The sequence below is a fragment of the Mesoplodon mirus genome (genome assembly GCF_964341445.2).
Source record: "Mesoplodon mirus genome assembly, chromosome: 3".
Lineage (NCBI taxonomy): Eukaryota > Metazoa > Chordata > Mammalia > Artiodactyla > Ziphiidae > Mesoplodon > Mesoplodon mirus.
Genome location: NC_138978.1, coordinates 25,509,867 through 25,515,866, shown reverse-complemented (window position 1 = coordinate 25,515,866; position 6,000 = coordinate 25,509,867). Strand labels below are relative to the sequence as shown.

Genomic DNA, 6,000 nt, shown 5'->3' with positions numbered 1-6,000 from the left:
AGCAGACTTTATTAAACAAAACTTTAATGGATACTATATCCCTAGTTGTTTGCTTTTAAGTCAGAGAATTTTCTCACAAGCTCACTGTACTTATGAGACTGTAAGCTTTTTTTTACAAATATTAACTTTAAATTCTCACTACAACTCCAAGAGGTACTTTTATTGTCCCCATTCTATGCATAAGGAAACTGAGGCAGAGAGGTTAAGTAGCTTGCCCAAGGTCACAGGGACTACAAGTGGTATCAGGATTCAAACCCAGGCAATGTTTAGCAACTACTGCTGTTTGACTATTAAGGCCTACATGGAGAAAAAAGCCAGAATAACCTGTTTGTAAAAAGTCTACAGGTAGGTATGTTGCAACCTGAAGTTCACCAAAGGACGTGACCTAGAATACTTGCTGACAGCTTTGCTTCAGCTACACTTGGACACCAGGAGAAATGGATGTATTCCCCACCTAGCACTCAGCCCTACCCTGAGAATTTACACTAAAAACATTGTTTTTACCGTGGATCTACCAACCAGAGTGTTCATGTAGGAATGATGCCAAGACGTGCGCTGGACACAGGGCTAACCCTGGGGATACAGGACCAGTCCACTTCCTAGTTGTAGATTTGGGCAATTATTTAGCCTTTCTCCTCCTGGGTTTTCCTATCAAAGCAGACAGATTAATACCCACTTCAGGGCTGTGATTAACACATGCCAAGTGCTTAGAAGAACCTGGCACAGGTAAGCACTGTAACTGTTGCTACTTGCTTAGGTAAAGCAACCCAGGTTCTCCAATAATCATGGCCACAAACTAGCTCCTATTATTTACCCTCTTGTCTCTGAACGCTGTAAAACTGTACATCTGGACATTAATGTGTTTGGGCCACAACCCACCAAACCCCCAAATCCCCCCCTTAAACCTGACCCCAATGGATTCTAAATGGGTTATTCTACCTCCTCATGTTGTAAAATTCACTTAATAGCCCCATCCAAGATCTAGACTCTGCCTTCTAGATGGTTCCCTGCTAGTCCCCATCCTTCAATCTTATGACTTCCCTGTTGTGACTCAAGCATAGCCCTTTGACACAGCAGCAGAGGATGAACTACCCCAACAGCTGCGTTTAACTTTTTAACATCTGCACCAAATCTTGTACAATGGTTAGGTCTCATCAGCATCAAGACCTCTCATTCAACACCCATGTCCAGTGGCCTAATGTATAAGTCTGTAAGACCATACCTTAAGCTACCTATTTACAACTGGTTAGGAAACGTACATTTTCCCAAGTAGTAGTACACAAATGCCAATATTAAACCCAAGAGCTCAGGGCCTTTAATTAGTGCAGAATCAGTCAGGTATTAACTGCTTGAACAAGCAGCTTCATTTATAGAATACTCATTTAGCAGTCATATTTGCATAGAAAGAACCACACAGGGAATTCCCTGGTGTTTTCACTGAAGGGGGACCAGGTTTGATCCCTGGTTGGGGGGCTTAAGATCCTGCAAGCCACATGGTGCGGCCAAAAAAAAAGAACCACACAATTATGTATATAGTCAACTTTATTATAATTCACGAGTACATTAGAAACTGACATGGATCTCAATAATTAAGACATGTAGATTCTCATGGGCACCTGCTCTCCACTTTTAAGAAAATCCAGTTTACTTGAGAATGGCCAAGCTCTTAGTATCAGTACATCAAGTTTCCACCTCATAGGAAACCTGAAAGGGTCTCTTGGGACTCCCAGGTCACTGTACTGTCCACAGACTTGCCCACACTCAAGTGTCTTCTGGAATTCCTTCTAAATTTCAAAAGGCACCTGGGCAACAGAACACTATTACTCTGCAATTCCAGGGTTAAACATTGTGCCGAAACTTTCAAGTTGCCCAGGCTTATCTTCCAAAAATAGTGTATTACTCACTTTACTAATCTCCCTGCCAAATAAAGGCCCCCAAAGCACTGTTAACTGCACAAGTCTGGCAAGGCTCCTCTTCTCTCCTGAATGAAAAGGACAAAAAAGAATTAGATGCATACATAACCATCTTAGTTCACTTTTAAAGTTTGGTATACTAGATGTCTCTCTGCATGGTTTGTCTCCTCAGTCATTGTCCACAGGACTCTGAGAAGCTGTAGGAATATGCAGGTGCAGACTCAAGGCCCGGCTTCATCTCCAACGTTGTGGAAAGGGACTGTACGTCATGGGGCAGAGCCCTATGCTCCCCTACGCCACCAGGACAGAGCCCGGGGAGAGTGACCTCCCGGGGTATCCACGTTGGAATGTCTCACTGAACAGAGTTACTGTAAGTTCCCATACAAACAAGTTTCGTTCTGAGAGCGGACAAAGTACAACAAATAGCCTAGGTACCCAATTAACACACTTGACTATACAGTACTGTACTGTAATATAGTTTTATAATACTTTTCAAACACACAAAAATAAACATTTAAAATCTTACAGTACACGTTGAAAAGTACAACAGCTAGCATACAGGAGCTGGCCTCGAGTGAACAGGCCATGAGTTACTGACTGGAGGGAGGGGAGGTGGGAGATGGTAGAGCTGAAGGACCAGCAATAGGAGATGGAGGGCAAGCGGCAACTTCACTCCTGCCTGACGCTGATGGCACAGGTTCTGGTCCCTTGCTGGACTCAACTCTTATCTACCCTCCTGAGGAAACGATCCAGTGATGTCTGGGTACTAGCTCTTCTCCTCATCAGATGACACAGTAGCGCTGCATTGCATTCTGAATGGTGGCTGCCACTTTCGTGTACCGTTCTACATCCAGGTCCTCTGGCTCAAAAACTAACAGTGCCTCCGCAAATAAAGAAACCCTTACCACTTCCTGCACCATGAACCTCTTTCATTCTTCAGCAGTATCACTGCCGCTTTTATGCTTGTTTCCAGACATCCTGGGCTTAAAATACAGATACTGTCCTAGTGTACTCCATGCAGTACTGTAAAGTATACTAAAACACAACCACTTGTGGAGGATGCACGCATGTGACTGTAAGGCCTGGCCGTAAAGGATGGCACCGTGAAACAGAGCTTTAAATTAGCTTTATTTGGGAGCGCTCCCGGGCGAGGTTCGCTGGTCCGAAGGGCAGGGCCAGAGAAGTCGCGCCCGGGTTGAGGGCCTGGGTGGGATTTATAGGGGGTAGAAAGGAAAGGGTGGGGCAGATGGTTCTTGGCGTAGATTAGCCCTCATTTGGCGGTTTTCTTCGGGTGCTGTGGCAATATCGGACACCAGTTGCATCAATTGTAGGATTGTTAGTTCCGCCCCTCTCGAGAGGGGGAAGGCTGAAAGTCCCCGGGCTTATGCAACCAGTGAATTTGTTTGCATCACCTGCCTCGGGCCAGCTGACCTTACAGTGACAATGTACACCAGACACCTGAATTAACTTACGTGGCTGGACATGTGCACACATGTTCGCATCTTAAGGTCTGTATGTAGAGGACTTACTGTACCCCTGTTTTCAAGACATTTGATTTCCCCTCATCCCATACTACATGTAGATTTGAGGGAAGTTCAAGTCCACAAGGATTAGCAACTGTTTCTAATAACTTCCAAAAGTTATGCTTTATCTATCATAGTTACTGTCATTGTAGACATATGCTCCGCATATGCTGGCGCAACTTAACCCCCCCGCATCACAGAAATGAACTGTACAAGAGATCAAACCCTTAGTTCCCCTGGAAAGATCGAGAGGGTACACACATTACAGGGCTCATGGGACAGTTTGCCGTCTTTGGTTAAGTCATTCAAAATTGTTCCACTTGCAAAACAGAAATCTCTCCTCTATCATGAGTATTAAAGATGTGAAGATAAACTTTAAAAAGCCACCTTCCTGGAATGAGTATACATCTAAGAAACTGTCAACATGCCTACAAAAAAAAGTAGCAAAATATCTAGATGCATTGAACGGCAGCATCTTCATGAAAGGGAACTGAGCTCAAAATGATCAAATGTCTTATGCAAAATGTTGGCAGGCAAAACACTGATAGGCCAAAAGGAATTCGTACATTTACTTACCCCGAATCAAATTATTTGGAATCCCAAACGAATGCTGCAAAACAAGGCAGGTAAGAGCTTTAATCCAGTAGTACACCCAAACTCATTACAACAAATTTTTCATTCAGTTCGGATCAACCTAGATTCAGATATGCTGCTCTAGAGAGCTGTTTCCTGCATGGTTTGTCTCCTCAGTCATTGTCCACAGGACTCTGAGAAGCTGTAGGAATATGCAGGCGCAGACTCAAGGCCCGGCTTCATCTCCAACGTTGTGGAAAGGGACTGTACGTCATGGGGCAGAGCCCTATGCTCCCCTACGCCACCAGGACAGAGCCCGGGGAGAGTGACCTCCCGGGGTATCCACGTTGGTCACTATACTTTAGAAATTAACTTCACCAAGTTCACAGCTACTTCGCAAGAGTATCTATAAGGGACTAGATCCCAATCACCCCGGAGTGTCAACAAGAGTTGAGCTCAAGACTAACCAGCAGACACATCAATAATCTGAATTTTCAACCAGGTACTCCAAAGACATCTAGGAACCCCAAGAGGCGATTAGCTTGCTGCCAGATAACAGCAAATAACAAACAGCCGTTATGACCCCAATAAAGGCTCCTACCTTTAACCCGATTGCCTGAAATAAAAAAATTGCCCCAAAAGAAAAACTAAATGGCAGCAGAATTAAGAATAACCCGAATCGGGAACAAAATGGCCTGCATTCAACTCCACTGAAGACGCTAACGCGCCTCCTAGGAAGCAGCATAATGGCGCAACAGAAAATGAGGGCGGGCGCTGCGCACTTAGCTTGTGGGCGCGGAGGGTCGCGCCCTGCAGGCCTGGGAATTCCCGCGCTAGCGACCCTTGGTCACGGCCAAGACCCACGGCCGGCGAGGCCACCCCCGCCCACACCCGACCCGGCCCCATTTTTGCGAGTAAGGGTAGTCAGCATGGACACCGAAGATTTGGAATCATTCTAAATAGTATGATCCCCACAGAAAAGGCTGAGTAGCGGACCCAGTACCAGACAAAACGCTGAGGAAGCAGGCATCTAATCACACTCACCTAACACACGAAACGCACGACAATAGGCTTCACCGAAAAGACCAAACCCTCTCAAGCCATCGGTATTTATACCGTCTTAAGCCCTGGGAAGTCAAGAAATCTCTATTGCGCCTGCGTCACGTCATGCGCAGTTAGGGAGTTAGAAATTCGCTAAGGGTGCTCGGACTCCACTGCATGTTAAGCCCCACCCCTACCTGGCGTAGAGGCATCTCGCGATACTAGAGACTTCGCGCGGGACCTTGAAAGTGCAAGTTATAGAAAGGGAGGTTTTGAAGTGTTTAGGCTGGTGGGTACGTGCTGGATCGGGTATTTACGGCTCTACGATCAGTTCACCAATCTGGGGGATAAGCCGTTAAAGTCAAAAAACCTTTGGATTAATAAGTGCTTTGAATAGAGGAGGCATTTATGCCTTGTCTGAAAAAAAAAAACACAAAAAGAAAAAGGCATCTAGAGAAATGCAGTCTCAAAAGGGATTGAATCTACCCCGTTACGTGTGAAATAAACATTTGATAAATGGCGTTGGTAAATAAGTCGGAAGTACTAAACTGTACACTTAAAAATGGTTAAACTGGTAAATTTTACGTTACGTGTATTTTAACACATATAGACACCTAATATAAAGAAGGCAAGCAAAGAATCCTGAAGATAAATGTTACATGTGAAATGCTGCAAATGCGATAGAATTTCGAATAAATGTTAGATAAATTGACATAGAGCCATCACAGCTCTGCTATAACGAGTAGAAACATTTATGGTGTTCCTCCTATAAGATTTTGTGCTGGGTGCTTTAAATACATTATTTACCATCACAGCAATTCTAAGACACTGGTATCATTACCCAGTTAAAATTTTTTTTTTTAATACCATGCATTTTCTTTCTTTCTTGCATTTATTTTTGGCTGTGATGGGTCTTCCTTGCTGCGCGCAGGCTTTCCTCTAGTTGTGGC

General features: G+C 44.5%; 1 long non-coding RNA gene across 1 annotated transcript; it reads right to left on the bottom strand.

The window, feature by feature from the left end:
* Positions 1–1,524: 1,524 nt before the first annotated feature.
* On the bottom strand, positions 1,525–5,191 carry LOC309799785. The gene is made up of 2 exons (XR_014293341.1): positions 5,054–5,191; positions 1,525–4,046 (listed from the first exon to the last, which is right to left on the bottom strand). It is a non-coding gene; the product is annotated as an uncharacterized lncRNA (long non-coding RNA).
* Between the last annotated feature and the right edge of the window lie 809 nt (positions 5,192–6,000).